The sequence below is a fragment of the Rattus norvegicus genome, chromosome 7 (genome assembly GCF_036323735.1).
Source record: "Rattus norvegicus strain BN/NHsdMcwi chromosome 7, GRCr8, whole genome shotgun sequence".
NCBI lineage: Eukaryota > Metazoa > Chordata > Mammalia > Rodentia > Muridae > Rattus > Rattus norvegicus.
This window is the reverse complement of record NC_086025.1, coordinates 23,694,333-23,720,531: the sequence shown is the minus strand read 5'-3', so window position 1 is coordinate 23,720,531 and position 26,199 is coordinate 23,694,333. Positions and strand designations below refer to the sequence as shown.

The window sequence follows — 26,199 nt, the reverse complement described above, 5'->3', positions numbered from 1 at the left end:
GTGGCCATATTGAAATACAAATGCCCCAATGACCTTCCAAAGAGTGGCTTCCCTCCATGGCTCCTTGGAAGAGAGTGCCTTGTGGAAAAATCCTAGGGAAACGGGACTATCGACTAGTTCTGTCTGTAGTGTCTCCTACCCTCTCATCACGGGCAGGATCCCTTGCCAGGCTGTCTGCTGGGGAGGGCTCCATGCACACTTGATTCTTAAACAGTTGCTTCCCCTTGTGCAGAATAATATATAAACAGTTTCGAAAAGCTCTAGTCCACTCTGGGGCAGACTTAATAAGAGGTTGCATTTCAGGATCTGAACGGACTGGACTGAGGGTCGTTTCATGAAGATTGCCCTTGAGAACATCGGAGGGAAGTATGGAATTGATTAATATGCCTGCCGCGGATGCGGAACTGGGAGTGGTTGCACACTTGCTGTTTGCCCCTGCGCTCATCCCACTCCCTCTTCTCTGCCCCCGATTGTCTGTTGTCTTTCCCTAGCTCCTCTTAATGAATCATCACAATGGAAAGACAAATGGTCTCTATCAAAATAGCATACTGTCCACAGTAGGTGTACACTTCATATTTGTCTAGGAGTCAGTGACTAATTTCCAAAGGGAAGTGCTGTTTGTGCGAAGCTCACTCTTGTCGCTTTAAGCCTTGCTACAACCCCCTCCATTCGCTCCAGATGAAAACGATCTTCGAAAACAATCCCATTTCCTCCTAGCACGTGGAGAAGGTTGAGAAGGAGAATTTATGAACACTGCGAGAGGGAGCATCCGAGGTGATCCGATGAAAGCAGGAGGTCACTTTCTGATTTAGAAGAAAACTGGTTAAGATTTAGGGGACACGATGTGGGAAGGCGGTGACGTTAGCAAGAAAAGAACAAGATGAGGAAATGGTACCCATTAAGCATTGCTACTCACAACCCACCCGCAAAAGAAGTAGCTTAAAATAACACCCATTTTCTTGGCTTTCCCCACTGGGGCTTGAATGTGGTTCCCTCGATCTGAGGCAGGGCCGGGTTCATCTTGGCTAGACTCCCTCAAGCCTCACAGTGAGATGCTGGGTCAGCTGGAGGCTGGTTCATCTCAAATGGCCTCAAGTCAAGCCAGCTCCTCTTTGTCCTCATGGCCTGCAGTTCCTCAGGAAGCCAGCCCAGCTTGTTCCCATGGCAACAAGGGAGGATTCCTAGAAAGAGAGGACTCTGGTAAGATCTCTTGTGACTTAAGCTTGGAAGTGGTGTGGTGGCCTTTGTAGCAGTCAGTGTTAATTGCAAGGCCAGCCTGGGCTCAAAGGATGTGAAAACAAAGTTCATCACTTAGTGGAGAGAGCAGCCAGGCTCAAAACTCACAGCCTTGCTCCTGATAACCTTGGGAGAATCTGGACTCATTGCGCTGTGCTCTCCCTCGGTTGCCCAGCCAATGGGATCTGGGCATTCCTTTCTGACTTTCAACAGCCTTATCCCTTAGCGCCTGTAGCCACACTTCCAGCAGGCTATAGTCAGTTGGAATTATTTACCCACAGCTTGGAGAACAGGCTTAGTTCTTGGATGTCTCACGTTCAAGCAGTCTCCTCCCGCTCCTTGTCTTTAAGTGCAGCCAGCCGTGTTCACACAGTCAAAACTCATCCAGAAGCTAGACCTTTTGTGCTCAACTCCAGGATCACACAGCTACCGCCTGGGCTGCGTGTCCGTGTGAATGGACCGAACTCTTCTCAAAGTCAATGTACTCAGACCCAAACTCACGTGAGCTCTCCCGGAGCTGCTTTTCTTGTTATTTTTGCTGCTTTTATGAACACATATCTACCCCTAGAGCCCTTGCATTTGTTGTTTTCTTAGACTAGAACCCTTTTCTAGAGGCATCTGCCTGGGTGGTTCTCTGATCTCCTTCGGTTCTTTGTTCAAATCTAACCTTCTCAGATCGCTATTTCTCCAGTCTCCCTTCCTAGCACCCACCCTCTGTCCCCGGCACTCCCCACCTTCTTCCCTGGTTTCTTTTTCTCTACAGCATGTTCCTTGGTGCTCTGTACATGAACTACATGAAGAGGAACAACCTGAATTATGTGATTCGGTCCCAGGCGGGAGTCACGGTCAGTAAATCTGTAGGAAGGAATTAATGAAATGATGAAGCCAACAGAAGGCGGTGCGCGCATGCTAGACTTTTGTTTAAGACTGTAGCAGACGAGGGAGGAGTGTATCTATTATGCAGTGTCACACATTCCCAGTCACTATTTAGGCCTTCATTGGTTCATCTGCCACAGAGCCTCGAGTGAAGCCCAAAGTAGATGTCAAGGCTTGTGACTTGAGCTTCGCTGGCCTGGGCAAGGCTGGGGTCACAGTTTAATGCTTTGAATTTTGATAGTCAGAGCAGTGATCTCTTGTTTTAAATCTTGCTGGTTCTCCCTACCCTAGTCCACAGCTAGAGGGGTTTGGTTGTCTGTGCTTGTTGGCTTTTCTGGATGGATGGCGTCTTTACTACCAAGTCTGAAAGAAACCCCAAGGAAGTTGCCACTGCTTGGTCCCTGGGCTGGCCTTTTCTTTCTCTCTCTGACCTTCTATATCTACCTTACATCTAAGATGCAAGGATTTTAGCTGTCCTAGGCGAGATAAGATATATAAAGCACATGTGTACCATCTTCCTACAAACGGTACTCCTGACTTTCTGTCTCCTGTTTTTTAGTTTGATTTCAACATCCCCGTAACTTGCTGAAATCTTTGTTTCTGCTAAAAACCCGTCTTTCATCCTACTGAGGTTATTTTGAGTATAATAGATCTTTACTTCCGTCTTTTGCTTCCTCTAAGCTTTTTGTTTGTTTATTTATTTGTTTGTTAGTTGGTTTTGAGACAGGGTTTCTCTAGATAACAGTCCTAGCTGTCCTGGAACTCTCTTTGTAGGCCAAGCTGGCCTTGAACTCACAGAGATCCACCTGCCTCTGCCTCCAGACTGCTGGGATTAAAGGCGTGCGCCAACACACCTGGCCCGTTAAGCTTTCTGATTGGAAACCCCACCCTGATGCTCTTTATCTTCTGGTTGCACACTCGTTGTATTTGTGGTTGGAAGGAGTCCCTTGGTGTTGGAATGGCCTGCCCTTTCATTCTTTTGAAAATTAGTACATTTACTGTGTCTGGCATGTTGGCGTGTGTCTGTGTTTATATATGTGTTCGGTGTGTGTTGCATGTTTGTATGTGTAAGTGTGTGTGTGTGTGTGTGTGTGTGTGTGTGTGTGTGTGTACACAACTTGAAGGAGTTGGTTCTCCTCTTAAACCATAAAGTGTTCAGCAGTAAAACTTGAGATTTCTGATTTGCTGCAAGTGCCTTTGGTTCATCTTTCTGGGCCCCTTCTTTTACATTGCTAGTGATTTTTCTATAAACATCACATTAATTCCATTCTGTATCTCCTTTCTGTTACCTGAAACCCTCCCTCATATTTACTGTTAATCCATCTGCATGTTTCTCTCTCTCTCTCTCTCTCTCTCTCTCTCTCTCTCTCTCTCTCTCTCTCTCTTTTTGGTCGGTTTTAAAAATTCTTCTTTGTTCCCTGCGACTCAGCCTAGATGGTTTCTGTGACTTATAATCTATTTTACCGACCCTCTTCTCTTCTGTTTTTCAATCCAGTCTTAAGTCTATCCATTGAACTCTTAACCTTGACTGTGGTAATTTTAGAATTCTCATCTGACTTTTAAAAGGTGTATTCTAGGTCTCCCGCAAAATTCTTCATCTTGCTGTATATTATCTCGAATATATTTATCTAGCTGTTTTGTATTTCTTAGGTCCTTTCTATATCTTTTCCTTTTTGTTTGATTTCTTGGTGCGCCAGGCAAAATGATGTTGGTTGCTGGGCAATCCGTGCGAATGCCTGGGTGATTATAGATGGACCATTCTTTCTCTGAAGGAGTCCCCTGCGTCCTCTGGGAGTGGAATGAGAATCCAGCTCTCTGTGCTGGAGGACTGAGAATCGGGTTTTAGAAGGTTCTGTCAGATCTGCTCAGATCCCAGCTGATAGCCTAAGGCCCTTACTAATGTGTATCTTCTACGACTCCACACTCCAATTTTTATTTCTTCATTGGCGAGAGGCACAAATAGAAATAAATAAATAGGCTTTCAACTCAGTTGGGTGCCAAGATTGGCTGCATATTCTAAGAGCAACTTTGCACAATGGTGGCCTCTTTAGCAACTCCATTCCGACCTTCAAACCCCAGCTGTCTCAGCATCCCATTAGGACCTTCTGATTCCCTCCTGCACCTCCCTTCCTATGTGTGTATAAAAGCATGTGTACAGATCTAGATTTAGATAAATGGATGATAGACAGAAACAGCCTCTCGATTCCACTGATGTAGTAGGAGAATTAGAAAATGTTCTATCAAAGTTCGATAAAGGTATACATTCACTCAAACTATCACAACTATGTAAAGGACCAAAGTGCCCTGGCAGCAATAGATCAAGGAAGAGACGTCTAGTTTTGTATAGTTAGGGAAGATCACAGATATATGTGTATCTATGTGTAAAATATCTGTAGTCAGTGATCTCTCAGAAGTTTTACAAATGTCACTAAAAATATCACAAGAAAGTTTTGTTCTGAGGCTGGATTTATGATAAAATTTGATGAATCACTTGTGGCTTTATCTCTCAAGAGGTGGAAAGTCAATGGCTAAATCAGCTTGTGTTAGTGCTTGGCCCACATCAGAGTGCAGGAAAATGGGAGTAGTAATGTCTGATTCCTTCTCATCTGCTGAGGAAAGAACAATGAAGCCAGTTGATAACCCCGTTAAGAAGCAAACACCCCCCCCCCCACCACAAAAAAGCAAACGCCCACACTCAAATCACTTGCCTTTGAAATAGCAGTTTAGGTCCCCGTCATACAAAACAAAACTGGGCGGGTTTTTTTGTGTTAGCCAGTTTTTTTTCAGGAGTTCGAAACTATGCCATATGCCCCTCATCATCTCCAATGTTTCTAACTGGGTAAAGGCAGAAACACTCTTTGAGAACGAGGAGAGAGACACAGTCAGAAAAAGGCACCGTCACCACCCGGCCACCATCATTCCTTTCTGTTCCTCCCCTCCCTCCTCCTTCCTCTTCATCCACATGGCAGAAGGGGCCACTCCTTCTGCCTCTGACTTAGGGTTTGAAGCCATAATCCTGAGAAGGGATCCCTAACATAGGTACTAACCTGTGGTTTGCACTCAGACCACAGATAGGATAATTAAAGCTTTCTTTAGGTAAAACCTCAGAGAAAACACTCCCACAAAAATGCTCATGGTCAAGTCGGCTGTTGCGTATCCTTAGTTCTTGGAGAAAACCAATACAACGAGGACGTAGGTGCTAGAAATGTTGCTGTGCCAATGACTGGAACTCCTAGAAGAAGAGTCAAAGCATGTCAGTGACGACCACCCCTTACCTGAAACTCCCTGTGCAACACCATCCTCCCGAGCAGAATCTGCAAACCAGCTTCCTAGCCCTTGCTACTTCTTGAGCATTATTACACTAGACAGCCATGATTTCTCAAGAGTCTGAGCTCCTGCTTTTGCATGCATACGTGTGTAGTTTAGCATTCCCTCTTCAGTAGTTTGCAACTAAATAATAACTGGGTCAGACACTCGAGTCTTCTTTTGTGGGGATTGCTGTTTAATTGCATCGTTGTCTCAACTCCCACAGGTCTGGTAGTCCAAGGGCAACTACCTTTCACGAGAACAGAAAGCCCCCTGGCTCTGAGCTCCCATGTGTGTACAGGAGCCGACAGTCTACTGCAGAGATCTTATATGGATATATCTGAGGGCTCCAGAGAACATTTTATATCAGAAATAAGTTTCCTCCTGTTAAGGAGAGACATCTAGACACAGCTATAGGTTTCCAGGTTTCTCTGTAACGGGTCTTTCAATCTAGATGTCACAGAGTCAGGCTGCTCCAAAGACAGACAAGTCTTGCTAGTCACAAACCAGGGTATCCAGAATGTCGGAGCAGCACGGGGCTTGTCACATATCCCTCTCATTTTTTTTTTTTTGAATTGCTTGAGGATTTAACGCATGCATATAAAGTCTACCGACTGAATCGATCCTTCATCCTCTGCACTCCAACACTTCCTCCATCCTCCATCTCTCTCACCGCTCTTCCTCTTAATTTATTTTTTTAACCCACTGAATCCATTCAATGCTGTCTGCACATGTGTGAGTATGGAGCATGTGTGGGTGTGGGTCACTGTGGCTCTTAGCCATTCCAGCTCTAAGCTCGCTAGGATCCAGAGTTTCAAAAGTATCTCACTTATCACTCTCTGACTCTTTCACAAGATCAAGTTGACTAAGCTTTAGTTGAGCACATAGACACTCAGAGGAGGCTACACTTCCTGGCCTTCTTTATTGCTGTATGATATACCAGGTTGTTTTGACCACTAAGAAGGAAGCAGAATCCATCCACGTTGCTTGCCCTGAAGAAGGGAGCTCACACCTTCCTCTTCACTGCCTGGTGCTGGATCAACCAATCTTACAGTTTAAATGTGATTTCCCTCTCTGAGTCAAAGTCTTACATTTATGGTATTAGGAAATTGAATACTACTGTAGCTTCCATAGAGAGGTAATTAAATTAGATAAGGTCATTAGGGTACAGCTCCGTAAGCTGAATCCTAGAGTATTTACAAAAAGAAAAGGAGACCACACACACACACACACACACACACACACACACACACACCACTCACACTCACAAACACACACACAGACACACATATATGCAAAAACACACATGCATACACAAACACACACATGCATACACACATGCATGCTTACATACTTGCATGCACACAAATCACTTTTAAACAAATGGAAAGACAATCTATTTTCTTTCTATCACATTAATTCCTATTATCTTTGACACCTGCACCCTGGCACTGGACAATATTTACAAAGGAAAATTATCTTGCCCCTTCTCCCATTAAACAATACTGAAACAAGACAAAAATAATGTCTAAAGAAGTAAGAGTTCTTTTGCACAACATCTCCTAAAGTGGGTGGTTTTGAAACAGTCCTTCAATTTCATAAAAGCAGCACCAGGAGCCGGAGAGGTGGCTCAGTGGTTAAGAGCACTTGTTACTCTTGCAGCGGACCAAGGTTCGATTCCCAGCCCCCATGTAGTGGCTCACAACTGTATCCACACAGTTATTACTATGTCTATAAGTCCAGTTCAGGGAACCCAACACCATCTTCTGACTTTCTCAGATATCAGGCACACACTTGGTACATGTAAGCATTCACGCATATAAATAAAGACATCTAAATAAGTTTATTTAGAAATCATAACAAAATATAAAAGAAGCATATTTTGGGCTCTCTGAGGACACTACTAGCAAGCACAAGACCCTGGGTTTGGTCCTCAACTCTGAAAAATAAAAGACAGTATTTAAAGAAAATAGAGGTCATGGACTTAAAAGGGAATGGGGAGACACAGAAGAGGCCAGAGGAAGGAAATGGGGCGGAAAATATTTAACACAGTATACATAAATGAAAACTAATTAATTTTTAAAAAGGGAAAAAGAATTTGCCTCAGTTCACCTAGAAAATGTGTGGAAAATATCAGCTCATCATATTTCTTCCATTGTTGTTTCTATTTGTTTGCTTATTTTATGTTTTGCATCCATCTTCCTGCTGAAAATCTAGCATTCCCAAGTTTTGGAAGAACAGGAGGCATGGTACGAATGCTCTTCTGTAAAAGCCCCGTTCCTCTCAGCAAGGCCTATGCTAGTTCATCTTTACCTCCATTTCTGAAGAGTGGCGTCCTGAGTTATGACTTGTTAAATATGATAACAAAAGTAGCTTTATTGTCTCCAAGGAAATTACAGGACAGTCCTCTGAGGGACGGCTGCATGGACGATACTAAGCTCATAGGACTGTGAAGTTAACCCATTAAAGGGGAAACCTTAGGAAGTTAACTTCTGTCTTCGAAGCGACAGGCATTAGGTAAGAAAATTTGATTACAGGTTTTGTTTTCGTGGTCCGTTTCAAATCTCGAAATGTTTGAGGAGATTTGGTCAAAAGACGAGTTTTCAACAGTGGGCATTTCCATTCAGGTGAGTGTAATTTTGTCCCTCCTGAAAATTCTGGAGTTGCTTTGTCCAAAAAGGACACTGACATTCTATACTATAGAATGTATATGTATATATAGAATGTTATCTGACAACTTACACTGCACACTAAACCACATGGAGCGAACTTCAAATGACTCAGCTACAGGAATGTATATCTGGTTTAAAAGCAGAGGTCAGCCCCGGAGCGCTCCCCTATACTGCTCCTAAGGGCAGCTGAAGACATCCTCCACTTGCTCTGCCTTCTTTCGTTTTTATAAAACAGCCATTAGACACCAAAGCACCTCAACCGTTTCCATTTTAGCAAGAGGTTACAGTGGGGATGTATTAGTAACAAAGCAAAGTGTAGGCTTTTGACTCCCAGCACAGCTTGAGAGCACCACGAGTCATCTGAATGATTGTCTGGGATAATCACGATCAAGTCATTTTTTTTTCAAGTTAAAAACAATGGGAACTAATACTTTGCTCTCCCCTAAGGATATAAAAGCCGACGAACTCATATTACCAAATGAACTATATTCCCAACACAGAAGCCCAAGCTGACGGGGTTGGGGATTTAGCTCAGTGGTAGGGCGCTTGCCTAGCAAGCACAAGGCCCTGGGTTCGGTCCCCAGCTCCGAAAAAAAAAAAAAAAAAGAAGCCCAAGCTGTATCATCATAAATTGATAATGATTAAAAAAAGAACTCCTGTGCAAAGTAGTAAACAGGTATCCCCACAAATGACTTCACTAATGTTCCTCAGATCTCCCATGACATTCATGCTTCAGAGAATTTGTGTTGCCGACCCCTGCTTGGTAAAAATTCACCAGATGTGCATCTGGGTAACTCATTTATCTTCTTAAAGTGTGCTTAAAGGCTCTGTCCTTATGTCTACTACGACCAGTCCTGAATACTCATCGTGTTAGGACAGAAACAGAGTGCCTCCTACTACAGGAAGTATAAATACCGGATAATTTATACCAGTTGTTTATACTTGAGTGTTATTTGAAAGGGTGACACAGAACAATTTTGGGGTGGGGGAAGAGTTCCTCCTGGTCAGGCGGTGGCAACCTCAGATTTCCAGAAGCAGGTTGTAGTGTCAGGGGGATAAGTTGGTCAATGGATCCAAAGGTGACAGAAGTATAAAACCCCACCCTATGGGTTTGATGTGACTCAGAACATAGGTGTAGGGTGTGGTGTCCTTTCATACCTCGTTCTCAAGCATTACGGTAAGCATTGTGAGCTTCCCGCCATCTTTCGATGCCTTTTTATTGATCAACTGCTATGGCTTGCTTGGTCAAGAGTCATGTTTTAATACCAACGCTCTGAGAACATGCATCCCTGTTGTCCTATTTTTCTTAAAACGTGCAAGCGTGGGGACAAATGCCGCTCCATGCCGCACTTCACTATAAAAGAAAATCTTATGTTATTTCATATTTAGCTCTTTTTAAAGGTATTTGTAAATATAAAAAATAAAATCTCCCCAGTTCTGTGAAAAGTAATAATCTTCACAATTGCATCTTCCTCTCTCCAGCAATTTCTGGTTCTCTCCGATACTTGCCTACTTCTATCTAGTAACGTGGTTATAGACAACACATATTTTTTCCTACATCAAATACCGTTCTTAAGGACTTAGACATTTGCTACACGTGGAAATCTTATGAAGTCAGTACAATTGTTCTAGTTTTACTAGGATAAAACTAAGATTCAGACTCCATAAGCAACTTGCCTAAGTCCAATGGCTAACACTGGGTGGTGCCAGGGTTTATATCCATAGAACCGGACTCTATAACCACAATGAGATATTTTGCCTCCTCAGACACTTACAATTTGCATTCAGATTATTCAGTTGTAAACATTTATCTATGGACATCTTGTTAGTATGTCTTTTAGCTATCACACATGAGCAGAGTATCTGATATCTATCGTAAACTCTAGAAATACTTAGCAACTGTTAATTCTCTGACAATGATTTTCAGAGGTGAGTCATTAATTTAACTTCAGCAAGTCCCCATGTAAATAGACATCTCTGTCTACCAAATAGATTAAGCATTCTATACACTTCGTCTGTTGTTGAGGTTTTGGTTTTGGTGTTTTGAGATAGGGCTTCTCCGTGTAGCCCTAGCTGTCCTAGAACGGGCTCTGTTAATCAAACTGGCCTAGAACTCAGAGAGTCGTGTACTTTTCCTCCCAGATACTAATAGGAGAGAAAACATAAGATATTTGTTTTCTGAATTCAGATTTTTTTTCTCTTAACACAATGTTCTGCAGTCCATCCCCAGGGTAATATAAACATATATATATATATATATATGTATATATATATATATATACACACACACACATACATATATATAGAGAGAGACGATATATAGATGATATATAGATATATAGATATGTATTCAAATGTAGCTGTGCCTCCTCTTCCCTGTCTGATTTATTTGCATAGAAGATTTTTTTTATGTATCCCCCCTGCCCCCAGTGACAAGTAGATACAAGTGACAGCAAGATGGAGAAGGAACATTCCAGAATCAACAAGTTTACTGAACAGTGAAGGAAAGAAAGAATAAATAAAGTTGGGCCATTTGATTCTGTGGAGGGGAAACTAATCGCTAACAGTGTGAGAGATGTATTCAGTGGCAGTGGCACAGACCTCATGTAGAGTTATGATGGTGTGAATTATCATTCAAACCAGGGCAATTCTGAAAATAATTGGAGTGATGTCAATATGTCATCCCACTCCTCATTTAGCAGAACTTTCCCGAGCATCTGAAGATCCTTAAGAGACCTCTCATCCTTTAAAAAGTTTACTTGCTAAATTCAGTCCAAAATATCTCAGGTGTAGGAAGGCAGAAAAAAAGAAATAAAGTAACAAAAAAAAGTTGTTACCACCATATGTTTTCCAAAAAGTATCTAAGTAAATAAAAACTTACAGAACTTGGTACAGGAGACAGTCAATTAGCAACTACTATTAATTAACCACAGAGTCCTATAGGCATACAAGTGATCCTTTGGATTTCTGTGAAGGTGCTGGCGCCAAGTGTACAGTGGGAATTTCAGATAGAGTGTTGCATTCAGTTTCAGGGGACAGGGTCACAATAATGAGGGCATAAAGGACATTATAAGGTAGAAAACAGGCAAGTGAAGACACAAATGTAAGTAACTGATGGGGCTGGGCTGGTGCTGCTATGTATTCAAATGCTAAATACTGGCCTCCAAGATCTGGTGGCCCCATAGGCAGATCCTCACCCACACCATAAATTTTGCTCCCCAACTTAAAACTATTGGTAAATAAAATAGCTACAGCCAATTAGTGGGAAGAATAGAAGAGGCAGAGTTTTAGTTACAGGGCTGTGGGCGGGGCAGGGATCACAGGTAGGGACCACGAGGAGGAGGAGAGAGAAGGAGGAGGAAGATGGAGAGACCGAGAAGTCTCCATTAGTCATGATGGACCAGGAGCACATGCTGAAGTGAAACGTGCCCCCCAACACACCCAGGACAGACTGCCAGAGCAGAAGTAACCCAGGAGAGATTCAAAGGCAAGCACCTGGGGAAGCATAGCTGGGAATCAACAGTCTATGGAATAGAAATATAGATTAGGAGTAAATGAAATCTGCCTTGGTTATTGAGGAGATGACCGGGTCATATTAATAACTAATAGACTTTATTAAAATCTGTTTACAAATAACAATCCCAGCCCTAAATTTGATATCCAAGGTCAGTTTCCAAGGTTTCTATTTCGATATTAATCCATACAAATTCAAACTTTATTGGTGGGAAACATGTGGGGAGAAGACAGAGCAGCTCATCTTCTTATTGGTATTTTAGTGAAAACCCAACAAATCCTTAAATAATTATGGTTGGTTGCCTGATGTAGCTTCTTGTGTCCTGACAGGTATGTGTTTGAAAACACACCATAGTTTTGGGGTACGTGACAACTTGGTTACTAATTTCATATAAAGCATTGAGGTTAAAGCTTCTACATTCCGGGAAATGGGCAATCAAGGTCTTTCGATTTTGAACAATTCATCCATATCCTGAGGTTCTGCAAGTACAGATTCAATTAGTCACAGACTAAAAAGTATTAGGAAACGCGTTTCATACTGAATGTGTCGGGACTTTTTAACCGGTCATTCTCTCCTAAACGGTTTTGTAGAATCACTACTTGCATATCATTTATTCTGCATTTACTATTTAAATTACTCTGGAGATGATTTAAACTATGAAGGATGATTTCACTGGCTACGTGCAAATACTACATCATATTATATAGGAGGCCGAGTATCCAAAGATCTTCGTATCCACCGCGATCCTAGAGCCAATTTACCCATAAATACTTAGGGATATCTATATGTTATAGTAAAATAGGACATAAAGCAATGGAGTGGACCAAATCCTCAGTCCTTAGGTAACTCTCTGTGAAGCCACTTACGTTAAGAGCTGGTCTATCTTTTCATGGTCTCAACCTTCTGATCACTACGTGCCCCATGTAGAAAAGGAGAAAGGAAAAAAAAAACCCTTCCTGAAGGCTCACTAGAAAATTCAAAGCACCCCGGCGGATCCCGGACCACAGCAGCTCTCTGCTCCCAAACCCCGTGGGAGAGAGACCTCACCGCCTGATCAGGTGGGCACTCCTGAGGCTGCAGAGCGGAGGAGACCACCAACACTGCCCACCACTGCCCACATCCCTGGCCCAAGAGGCAACTGTATAAGGCCTCTGGGTTCCCATAGGGGAGGGCCCGGGAGCGGCAGGACCCCTGCGTCTGAGACACTGCCGGAACCTGAAGGAAACAGACCGGATAAACAGTTCTCTGCAACCAAATCCCGTGGGAGGGAGAGCTGAACCTTCAGAGAGGCGGACACGCCTGGGAAACCAGAAGAGACTGCACTCTGTGCAAATCCAGGCGCCAGAGGAAAACACCAAACGTCATCTGAAACCCTGGTGCACGGAGGCTCCCGGAAGGAGCGGCACAGATTTTCCCGGTTGCTGCCACAGCGGAGAGGACTTAGGCAGTACCCCACGAGCAAACTTGAGCCTTGGAACCACAGGTAGGACCAACTTTTCTCCTGCAAGAAACCTGCCTGGTGAACTCAAGACACAGGCCCACAGGAACAGCTGAAGAACTGTAGAGAGGAAAAACTACACGCCCGAAAGCAGAACACTCTGTCCCCATAACTGGCTGAAAGAAAACAGGAAAACAGGTCTACAGCACTCCTGACACACAGGTTATAGGACAGTCTAGCCACTGTCAGAAATAGCAGAACAAAGTAACACTAGAGATAATCTGATGGCGAGAGGCAAGCGCAGGAACCCAAGCAACAGAAACCAAGACTACATGGCATCATCGGAGCCCAATTCTCCCACCAAAGCAAACACGGAATATCCAAACACACCAGAAAAGCAAGACCTAGTTTCAAAATCATACTTGATCATGATGCTGGAGGACTTCAAGAAAGACATAAAGAACTCCCTTAGAGAACAAGTAGAAGCCTACAGAGAGGAATCGCAAAAATCCCTGAAAGAATTCCAGGAAAACACAATCAAACAGTTGAAGGAATTAAAAATGGAAATAGAAGCAATCAAGAAAGAACACATGGAAACAACCCTGGACATAGAAAATCAAAAGAAAAGACAAGGAGCTGTAGATACAAGCTTCACCAACAGAATTCAAGAGATGGAAGACAGAATCTCGGGAGCAGAAGATTCCATAGAAATCATTGACTCAACTGTCAAAGATAATGTAAAGCGGAAAAAGCTACTGGTCCAAAACATACAGGAAATCCAGGACTCAATGAGAAGATCAAACCTAAGGATAATAGGTATAGAAGAGAGTGAAGACTCCCAGCTCAAAGGACCAGTAAATATCTTCAACAAAATCATAGAAGAAAACTTCCCTAACCTAAAAAAAGAGATACCCATAGGCATACAAGAAGCCTACAGAACTCCAAATAGATTGGACCAGAAAAGAAACACCTCCCGTCACATAATTGTCAAAACACCAAACGCACAAAATAAAGAAAGAATATTAAAAGCAGTAAGGGAAAAAGGTCAAGTAACATATAAAGGCAGACCTATCAGAATCACACCAGACTTTTCGCCAGAAACTATGAAGGCCAGAAGATCCTGGACAGATGTCATACAGACCCTAAGAGAACACAAATGCCAGCCCAGGTTACTGTATCCTGCAAAACTCTCAATTAACATAGATGGAGAAACCAAGATATTCCATGACAAAACCAAATTTACACAATATCTTTCTACAAGTCCAGCACTACAAAGGATAATAAAGGGTAAAGCCCAACATAAGGAGGCAAGCTATAGCCTAGAAGCAAGAAACTAATCATCTCGGCAACAAAACAAAGAGAATGAAAGCACACAAACATAACCTCACTTCCAAATATGAATATAACGGGAAGCAATAATCACTATTCCTTAATATCTCTCAATATCAATGGCCTCAACTCCCCAATAAAAAGACATAGATTAACAAACTGGATACGCAACGAGGACCCTGCATTCTGCTGCCTACAGGAAACACACCTCAGAGACAAAGACAGACATTACCTCAGAGTGAAAGGCTGGAAAACAACTTTCCAAGCAAATGCTCAGAAGAAGCAAGCTGGAGTAGCCATTCTAATATCAAATAAAATCAATTTTCAACTAAAAGTCATCAAAAAAGATAAGGAAGGACACTTCATATTCATCAAAGGAAAAATCCACCAAGATGAACTCTCAATCCTAAATATCTATGCCCCAAATACAAGGGCACCTACATATGTAAAAGAAACCTTACTAAAGCTCAAAACACACATTGCACCTCACACAATAATAGTGGGAGATTTCAACACCCCACTCTCATCAATGGACAGATCATGGAAACAGAAATTAAACAGAGATGTAGACAGACTAAGAGAAGTCATGAGCCAAATGGACTTAACGGATATTTATAGAACATTCTATCCTAAAGCAAAAGGATATACCTTCTTCTCAGCTCCTCATGGTACTTTCTCCAAAATTGACCATATAATTGGTCAAAAAACGGGCCTCAACAGGTACAGAAAGATAGAAATAATCCCATGCGTGCTATCGGACCACCACGGCCTAAAACTGGTCTTCAATAACAATAAGGGAAGAATGCCCACATATACGTGGAAATTGAACAATGCTCTACTCAATGATAACCTGGTCAAGGAAGAAATAAAGAAAGAAATTAAAAACTTTTTAGAATTTAATGAAAATGAAGGTACAACATACCCAAACTTATGGGACACAATGAAAGCTGTGCTAAGAGGAAAACTCATAGCGCTGAGTGCCTGCAGAAAGAAACAGGAAAGAGCATATGTCAGCAGCTTGACAGCAAACCTAAAAGCTCTAGAACAAAAAGAAGCAAATACACCCAGGAGGAGTAGAAGGCAGGAAATAATCAAACTCAGAGCTGAAATCAACCAAGTAGAAACAAAAAGGACCATAGAAAGAATCAACAGAACCAAAAGTTGGTTCTTTGAGAAAATCAACAAGATAGATAAACCCTTAGCCAGACTAACGAGAGGACACAGAGAGTGCGTCCAAATTAACAAAATCAGAAATGAAAAGGGAGACATAACTACAGATTCAGAGGAAATTCAAAAAATCATCAGATCTTACTATAAAAACCTATATTCAACAAAACTTGAAAATCTTCAGGAAATGGACAATTTCCTAGACAGATACCAGGTATCGAAGTTAAATCAGGAACAGATAAACCAGTTAAACAACCCCATAACTCCTAAGGAAATAGAAGCAGTCATTAAAGGTCTCCCAACCAAAAAGAGCCCAGGTCCAGACGGGTTTAGTGCAGAATTCTATCAAACCTTCATAGAAGACCTTATACCAATATTATCCAAACTATTCCACAAAATTGAAACAGATGGAGCCCTACCGAATTCCTTCTATGAAGCCACAATTACTCTTATACCTAAACCACACAAAGACCCAACAAAGAAAGAGAACTTCAGACCAATTTCCCTTATGAATATCGACGCAAAAATACTCAATAAAATTCTGGCAAACCGAATTCAAGAGCACATCAAAACAATCATCCACCATGATCAAGTAGGCTTCATCCCAGGCATGCAGGGATGGTTTAATATAAGGAAAACCATCAACGTGATCCATCATATAAACAAACTGAAAGAACAGAACCACATGATCATTTCATTAGATGCTGAGAAAGCATTTGACAAAATTCAACACCCCTTCATGATAAAAGTCCTGGAAAGAATAGGTATTCAAGGCCCATACCTAAACATAGTAAAAGCCATATACAGCAAACCAGTTGCTAACATTAAACTAAATGGAGAGAAACTTGAAGCAATCCCACTAAAATCAGGGACTAGACAAGGCTGCCCACTCTCTCCCTACTTATTCAATATAGTTCTTGAAGTTCTAGCCAGAGCAATCAGACAACAAAAGGAGATCAAGGGGATACAGATCGGAAAAGAAGAGGTCAAAATATCACTATTTGCAGATGACATGATAGTATATTTAAGTGATCCCAAAAGTTCCACCAGAGAACTACTAAAGCTGATAAACAACTTCAGCAAAGTGGCTGGGTATAAAATTAACTCAAATAAATCAGTTGCCTTCCTCTATACAAAAGAGAAACAAGCCGAGAAAGAAATTAGGGAAACGACACCCTTCATAATAGACCCAAATAATATAAAGTACCTCGGTGTGACTTTAACCAAGCAAGTAAAAGATCTGTACAATAAGAACTTCAAGACACTGAGGAAAGAAATTGAAGAAGACCTCAGAAGATGGAAAGATCTCCCATGCTCATGGATTGGAAGGATTAATATAGTAAAAATGGCCATTTTACCAAAAGCAATCTACAGATTCAATGCAATCCCCATCAAAATACCAATCCAATTCTTCAAAGAGTTAGACAGAACAATTTGCAAATTCATCTGGAATAACAAAAAACCCAGGATAGCTAAAGCTATCCTCAACAATAAGAGGACTTCAGGGGGAATCACTATCCCTGAACTCAAGCAGTATTACAGAGCAATAGTGATAAAAACTGCATGGTATTGGTACAGAGACAGACAGATAGACCAATGGAATAGAATTGAAGACCCAGAAATGAACCCACACACCTACGGTCACTTGATTTTTGACAAAGGAGCCAAAACCATCCAATGGAAAAAAGATAGCATTTTCAGCAAATGGTGCTGGTTCAACTGGAGGGCAACATGTAGAAGAATGCAGATCGATCCATGCTTATCACCCTGTACAAAGCTTAAGTCCAAGTGGATCAAGGACCTCCACATCAAACCAGACACACTCAAACTAATAGAAGAAAAACTAGGGAAGCATCTGGAACACATGGGCACTGGAAAAAATTTCCTGAACAAAACACCAATGGCTTATGCTCTAAGATCAAGAATCGACAAATGGGATCTCATAAAACTGCAAAGCTTCTGTAAGGCAAAGGACACTGTGGTTAGGACAAAACGACAACCAACAGATTGGGAAAAGATCTTTACCAATCCTATAACAGATAGAGGCCTTATATCCAAAATATACAAAGAACTCAAGAAGTTAGACCTCAGGGAAACAAATAACCCTATTAAAAAATGGGGTTCAGAGTTGAACAAAGAATTCACAGCTGAGGAATGCCGAATGGCTGAGAAACACCTAAAGAAATGTTCAACATCTTTAGTCATAAGGGAAATGCAAATCAAAACAACCCTGAGATTTCACCTCACACCAGTGAGAATGGCTAAGATCAAAAACTCAGGTGACAGCAGATGCTGGCGAGGATGTGGAGAAAGAGGAACACTCCTCCATTGTTGGTGGGATTGCAGACTGGTAAAACCATTCTGGAAATCAGTCTGGAGGTTCCTCAGAAAATTGGACATTGAACTGCCTGAGGATCCAGCCATACCTCTCTTGGGCATATACCCAAAAGATGCCTCAACATATAAAAGAGACACGTGCTCCACTATGTTCATCGCAGCCTTATTTATAATAGCCAGAAACTGGAAAGAACCCAGATGCCCTTCAACAGAGGAATGGATACAGAAAATGTGGTACATCTACACAATGGAATATTACTCAGCTATCAAAAACAACGAGTTTATGAAATTCGTAGGCAAATGGTTGGAACTGGAAAATATCATCCTGAGTGAGCTAACCCACTCACAGAAAGACATACATGGTATGCACTCATTGATAAGTGGCTATTAGCCCAAATGCTTGAATTACCCTAGATCCCTAGAACAAAGGAAACTCAAGACGGATGATCAAAATGTGAATGCTTCACTCCTTCTTTAAATGAGGAAAAAGAATACCCTTGGCAGGGAAGGGAGAGGCAAAGATTAAAACAGAGACTGAAGGAACACCCATTCAGAGCCTGCCCCACAGGTGGCCCATACATATACAGCCACCCAATTAGACAAGATGGATGAAGCAAAGAAGTGCAGACTGACAGGAGCCGGATGTAGATCGCTCCTGAGAGACACAGCCAGAATACAGCAAATACAGAGGCGAATGCCAGCAGCAAACCACTGAACTGAGAATAGGTCCCCTGTTGAAGGAATCAGAGAAAGAACTGGAAGAGCTTGAAGGTGCTCGAGACCCCATATGTACAACAATGCCAAGCAACCAGAGCTTCCAGGGACTAAGCCACTACCTAAGGACTATACATGGACTGACCCTGGACTCTGACCCCATAGGTAGCAATGAATATCCTAGTAAGAGCACCAGTGGAAGGGGAAGCCCTGGGTCCTGCTAAGACTGAACCCCCAGTGAACTAGACTATGCGGGGAGGGCGGCAATGGGGGGAGGTTTGGGAGGGGAACACCCACAAGGAAGGGGAGGGGGGAGGGTGATGTCTGTCCGGAAACCGGGAAAGGGAATAACACTCGAAATGTATATAAGAAATACTCAAGTTAATAAAAAAAAATAAAAAAAAAATAAAAAAAAAGAAAAAAAAAATTCAAAGCAATGCATGTAATGTGCATACTATAGATGTTTACAATTGCTTTGGTTTTTTTTTTTCCTTAAATAGTTGTATAACGGATGACCTCCCCATTGTGCACAGGATAGGTTGATGAGCGTATTAGTCTATCACTTACGTTAGTATATAATCCAGCACGCATGCCTGGTTCTTGGACTTCCTTTCATGGACACAGATTTTACCTACACACGGCATCCTGTTGTTGTGTGTAAAGTACTAGCCTAGTTCTAGTAGAAGCCAGTTGGAATGCGTCAGCACAATGACCATGCCAACCCTTTTAACAGCAATTGCTGAGCATGTCCTGAGACACTGTCCGTCTCAGGGGCTCGAGCTTCATAAACTGTAGTGACTAAAGACATACGTGTGGTGCAGGGGAAGGCCTCAAGACTTGTAGTACTCCTGAGTTCCTAGGATCTAAATCCATGCAAAGCAAACGTTCCAACATTCACTGCATTGGTATGGGTGCCCAAATATCTATGTAGTGGGTATGTGCTTCCCAGTTCCAGGAAAACTGAGCAAAGGGATGGTGACAACAGGGTAGAAAGAGGACTGAGTTACTGTCATATCACATATCAAAATGCTGAAATTTTCAGAGCTAAGTAACCCAGTACTTTGCACTTTTAGTTTGCAAGTAAGTCCTAAATTAAGCTGTATATCCTTGTTTAATGGATGAGGATACAGTTACAAATGGAAATAGATACATTTTAAAATATAAATTAGTGGTGTTCAATGCAGACAATGCAGATTTTTAAAACTCAGCAGTTCCTACGTATTTGTTTCTATATCTAATCAGGAATCGTAATTTTTGAAACACAAGTCTGTTTTAAAGACATTTTCAACAGGTGTGTGTGTATGTGTGTGTGTGTGTGTTCACACGTGTGTCACAGTATGCATGTGGATCAGAGGACAGCATGCAAGAGTGAGTTCTCTTGTTTCCACAGTGATCCCAGGGATCAAACTCAGGTCATTAGTGTTGGTGGCGAGCATCTTTTATCTCCGAAGCACCTCACACACCCTACAGTATTCATCTTTAATTTGCTAACATGGAGTGTTCTTTCCTGTTGTTTCTAAGGCAGCAGCTATTCTCAATTCCCTTCTTTCTAAATCCAGTACTTTCTCAAATCCAGTCGAACTGCACTCGCGAGTCACGTGAGCAGAACAGGAAGAAGGAAAGGGTTGCAGAAAGCGCGGTCCTTCTAAGGAGCCACCACGCCTGCTGCACTTGGTCCACTGAAAAGATTTTTTTTTCCTTTTTGAGGTAAAAGGACAATTAAGGTCGACCTCCTTGGCTCAAATTAAAAAAGAGAAAAAGGAGTGTAATGAAGAATCAAACTCCTTCCTCTAGTTTTACAAGTTCAATGGTAATCTAACCGTGCCATTCATTTGCAGAAACCATTAATTTTACTATGTGGCTCTAAGTAGTAGGGCCTCAGCTTTCACTCTCTTACTCTCCCCCTCTTTGGTCTTTGTGTGTGCACCTGTTCAGGCCACTTTAGCATCCCATTTGTAAAACTTTGGGTAAATCCTCTGGCACTAACCCTGGTGTGATAATACCTCTGTTATTCGGCAGTCTAATTACAAAGGATAACACAGATAAAACAATTCAGTCCTATTTTTTTTAATAGCCGACTTGCCAGTTTCTCCAGGCTCCAGAGAGAGAACCGGACTCCAAACCTTGCTGAATTCAAATTTAATCTGGGTTTGTTCAGCACGTGGAATGTCGGCTCTTCAGAGCAGACCTTTTCATGGCTGGATTTTGGGACGCCAAACTCCTTCTCCTCCTTCGGTCGTTTTTAATGACGATATTAGGATTCAATTTCTTTATCATAATAAACTTTTATAATACAGTTGGGGTGTGTTAAAACATTCCCCGATACCCATTTCAGATAACCGTTGATCCTTTTTTTAGCCACAACAATACAATGATCAAATCTGGAGGTGGCAGGTACTGAAGAGTCACTTTACTTGATGAGCCAGGACGCTGAATGATAAGCTGGTAACATTAACAAAAATCTCAGGTTAATATTGTCACAGGGGAGTTCAGTAGAGAAAAAGAGGTTTCACCACCACCACCACCCCGCCGCCCAGTTTAAATAAGAAGCAAGAGAATTATTTCTAGTTCATGTTAAAACCCAAGGAACTCACCATCCCTATAGTATAGAGACGATCCTAGCCTCAGACTACCATGGCATAAGAGACATCTGGAAGTTTGGGGTACAACCTGGTCTGGTGGAGAGTATTCATAGCTTTTGAGGGCTGATTAAACCTCGCGCAAAAGATGCTGGGGCGATTGGGGGCACTGTGCCACCCGAGGAAAACCTTAGCTACTTCTTAATCCTGTGGGTCTGAAACCCAAATAACTCAAGGGAAACTTAATACATATGTTTCTGATTCGCTTACCCTGCTGGCTTTATCTGACCCGTGTTTCATAGGAGCCGTCTGACACCCAAGACTTCTTCTCCGCCTCCCTTCTAAGCCTTTTATTCCACTGTAGTTAATCATGCTTTCCTGGTGTCCAGCCGATTTGGAAGGGGCAGGGAGGTTGGAGCTTGCCCACTAAAGGTCACATTCACAAACTCGACCGTTCGAAAGCTGCCAACCGGGGTCTCTTTCTCAACAACACACAAGTGGAAAACTGGGGGACATTATCAAACCGAGATGTTTCTGGTTCATTTCACTGACAATCCTGTAGCTGTTTCTGCTTTTCAAGCACTTGACTGCAACACATTACATCACCCTGGAATGTACATCTAACCCATTATACAGATGGAAACAACAAAGATAGCCTATGGATCTTGTTTTAGAACAAAAATAACAAAAAAACAAAAAACAAAAAAAAGCCCAAAACCAAAAAAAAAAAAAAAACCTCACTGACAATATCTGTTCATGAATTAGAAGGTTTTATTAAAAACAAGAAATCTACCTTAGATCACAGTAACTTTGGGGGATTTTAATGTTTTAGAGGAAAAAGCTCAACTGAGAGTTGAATTCTTGATTGATCCTGGAACTTCTCTAATGCTGATAATTAGTAACATTAAAATAAACCAGTTGTCTGTTTTGGTTTATGAGAGAACAACAGTGGCTTATTTTAACATTTAATGAGCAATTACCATGATCCACGTTCTAGGACAGCCCTGTTTAAGGAGTCCCATTAAGGAGGCCCTTTCTCTCACTCCCAGCACCTTCCCCACCACCCAAGGTCTCACTATGCAGCCCTAATCCAGCTTTCAACTACTAACACACCTGCCTCAGTCTCCCCAGGGCTGGGATGACAGTGTACAACCATATCCAGATGACACTTTATCTTTGACCATTTTCCCTAGTCGGTGGCATGATATTCCATACCTTACAGCTCAGACGTGGCTGCTGTAGCCACCTCTTACATGAGTGTAACACTTTGATTCAAAACTTCATGATTAAAATATCCCATTTTATGAAGAGTGTAAAATTGCCTACAGAGAGTGCTCTAAGCTGAATCCTCTAAGACAAGGACTTCCGTGGTCTCCAGTGTGACAGTAGCAGACAGTGTGACAAGTAGTGCTAAACACATATAGACTTGGCCACTTGCCCTTATCCAGCATGTCCCTCTCTTCACTGGATGGGGATCTTAAGTTCCTGACCCTCAAGGACCAAGCCAGTGAAGGCAATCTTGACAAACAAAATGTTCCCACCCATTAGAAATAAGGAGATGGGGGTTGGGGAATTTGGCTCAGTGGCAGAGCACTTGCCTAGGAAGCGCAAGGCCCTGGGTTCGGTCCCCAGCTCCGAAAAAAAGAACCAAAAAAGAAATAAGGAGATGCCCATATAGGACACCAGAATTTTCTCTATGAGAATATGGCCTTTGGAATACCCCACTGTGAAGATGACAGGAGAATTGCACAGGGTCCACTCTAGCTAGGGTCCACTCTAGCTCTGTTCTTCCTTGCTGTTAGCAAACAGGAGATAGCATGGGTCAGACGGCGACCTATGAAACAGGGTTCTCCATTTTCACTTGCTCTGGGTGGGGCACTAACAGGACCCACTTAGAGACAGTTAGGATAGCTTTTCCCAGCTCTCTGCTTATCACATAGAGTCTTAGCCCATTGGCTCACTCAGTTGCGTGGAAATGTCTTCTTTCCTGTTTCCATCCCAGACACTGCTAGCTCAGGGGCCTCTGTCATGGAATCTGTGGTAACAGCTCTGAGATCACTCTGTGGTTTCTCTTCAGCTGCTTCTGAGATACACTGAATGGGGCTGACCTATGTAGCCAACTCTAAGAAGCTATGGCACGTGACGTCCAAGGCAAGGTTAGTAGAGATTTTAAAACAACATTACTCACTTGCTTCACTAAGTCCCAGGGTTCCTGGGGAGGTAGTTATCCCCTTGTGAGGAAACTTAAGCAACTTTGTGAAGAGATACTGAAGACTCACCTGGGCAGCCATGTAAAGGATCAGGCTTCCAAACAAATTTTCAATTTTCAACCCTACACAAATAGTCAGATAGTGACAGCTTTAGCTGGCACGCTGACAGAAATTCATGAGTGAGCCTGAGCTATGTATAACCCTTTCCTCAGTGACTCTGGAGATCCTTATACAAACTGAGAAAGCAAATTATACACACACACACACACACACACACACACATATATATATATACACACATACATATGTACATATGTATATGTGTGCGTGCTTTTATATAGATTATATATATGCTCTGTATATATGCTTTATATATGATATATATACATATATATTTGCTTTGTTTATATGTTTGATTTACTGAGAAATTTTCAGGTAATTTATATCAATAGCTAACTAAAGCAGAGTTGGGCTAAGTGATACAGAGTAAGGATGGATACTTAGGGGAAACAAGTTTTCCATATCATTCAGTACATCTTTAAATCATACACTTTCTTCCTGTTCAGATTGTGTACTAGCAAGCAGTTAATTTGGGTCCAAACTTTCATTCAAGAATAAGTACTGGGGTTGGGGATTTGGCTCAGTGGTAGAGCGCTTGCCTAGGAAGCGCAAGGTCCTGGGTTCGGTCCCCAGCCCCGGAAAAAAAAAAAGAATAAGTCCTATCTTTTTTTTAATCCGATGATGCCTCACATAGGGTGGGATGCTTGTGTGTGTGTGTGTGTGTGTGTGTGTGTGTGTGTGTGTGTGTGTGGTGTCTTAAAGACTCCCACTGATATTGATTCAAAATAATTCTTTAGCATCATGAAAATTGGAGTTGGGTCACTGGTCCCACTGCATGACTTTAGTCAAGATACCAGCTCTCTGAATTTCAGTATTCTTATTTCCAAAACCACTAATTGCTTAGTCAGAAGTGTCCTGAAGTTATGTCACAAATCCAAGACCTGACAATGGTGATCAGTATGGTTGTATTTTTAAGGACAGATGCATGGAACCTCAGAACATCACATAGTAACGTACATGCTCTTTTGACACAAGATGGCCTCTCGGAAGCCTCTGCTGCTTGGATACTCCACACACGATAGAGAGCAGCAGGAGGATCTTCTGGCATAGATCCCAAAGCGCCAATCAGCAGAGAAACACTATGGTTTTGGAGATCACCTATAATGACCAACGACACCTGAATATTTTGCCTGCCATTTCACCATTTTGCTACTTTCTTAGTTAGGGAAGCCTGAGTACAAGGGAGGGAATCAAAGCATGTCTGGAAGCCTGTCCTCGGTGCCAAGCAGAGGGTGATGTCAGTTAGGTTTCATAGCTCTAAAGAGGGACATTTCTGGGAACAAAGAAGAAGTAAATAGCTACGACAACTTAGAGCATTATATGAAGTTTGGGGTAAGCTACACCAACCCCTGAACTAAGTGTACGGGTCTGGGGAGTCTTGGAGAAGCCAACTGCTACCCATAAGAAACACAAAGTGAAACCAATCAAGTTGTGTAGGAAGATTGAGTTCTTGTCCCAGCACTTATTGGTTGTGTGACTTTAAGGAATATGTGATTGGTCAGGAAGCCTCTCAAATGGGCCTTTTAAAAAATCACACCCTGTTCCTAGAAGTATTGAAATAGTAAATGAGATATAAAGTATTATAAACCACAGAGGAAAGCATCACGCCAGCTGTGCTGTCTAAACAAGGGTGTCCAAAGTTACAGTGACAACAATTGTCAGTCTACCTGTATGACCCAGGTAGCTTGACAAACTCACTCTTGGAAGATGAGCTTTAAGAAGGTTAAAGCAGATTTTTGTTCTCTTTCAGGGAAACATCTATATCTCAAAGAGGAGTTAGGAAAATACTCCATGGATTCTTTCACCACAGGGAACGCAGAACCCTAAAAAGCAAAGCATAATTTCGAGAAGACATCTCGTCCAGGCCAATGGATAACTTTTTGTTCCCCGTAACGGGGAGGGCTCTTCACGGAGAGAGACAGTAAGGTCATTATTCATGCTGTAAGCCAGCCCACTTCAACTGCTGGTCTTCACAATGCCTACAAGTGTGAAAAAAAAAAGAATACAAAAAACCCACTTGCTTCCTTTTTCATGAGTATTGACATTCTTGTGCAGTATTAGGAGAGCTAATTTAGCTTCCAGTTCTAAGAATTTTTGAATCTATAGCCAGTAATTATTGGCATTCAGAGGTACAAAAGAAGAAAACAAAGCCTGCAAATTCTAGCACATTCATGTGGGATTGGGAGCTGAATTAGGATCCTCACACCCCATTGAATGATCAGCCCCCCTATTAGAGCCTTATTAAAATGGTAATGATTATATGCCAGCTATAGGCAGGCAGCCGCACCTGTCAAAAACTACCCGATTATCCTGTTCATTGAACTGTCTGGCTCTTGAATCAGTGTCTCAGGTTTACTCCTCTGAAGTTTTTTTGTTTTTTTGTTTTGTTTTTTCCTGCTCCCCGTCTTAAATAAAAATTTAAAAAGGATACAAGAACAAGATTTTCCTTGGAGTCGCAAAACATCTTTATTGTTCTTATACCTTCTCCTTGTTTTCTGTCTTGTGCTGAGGATAGAAAAATGGTAAGGGAGCTATCGTCTCTGGTTTGGGAAAAGGAATAAACAGAAGCAGAAGAAGTATAAAATCTCACCTATAAAAATCCCTGCGCTGAGAAAAGACAGCATGAACCTGTGGTTTACCTAGAAGCTAGATCATACAGTTTGCAGCACATGCACTACAGTGAAAGGAAAGATTCTTGTTT

General features: G+C 42.0%; 1 long non-coding RNA gene across 1 annotated transcript; it reads left to right on the top strand.

Moving 5' to 3' along the window:
• The first annotated feature begins 1,065 nt into the window (after positions 1 to 1,065).
• LOC108351427 (uncharacterized) lies at positions 1,066 to 25,937 on the top strand. Its single transcript, XR_001838789.3, has 5 exons — positions 1,066 to 1,200; positions 2,000 to 2,081; positions 7,808 to 7,935; positions 23,246 to 23,324; positions 25,249 to 25,937. It is a non-coding gene; the product is annotated as an uncharacterized LOC108351427 (long non-coding RNA).
• Positions 25,938 to 26,199: the final 262 nt, after the last annotated feature.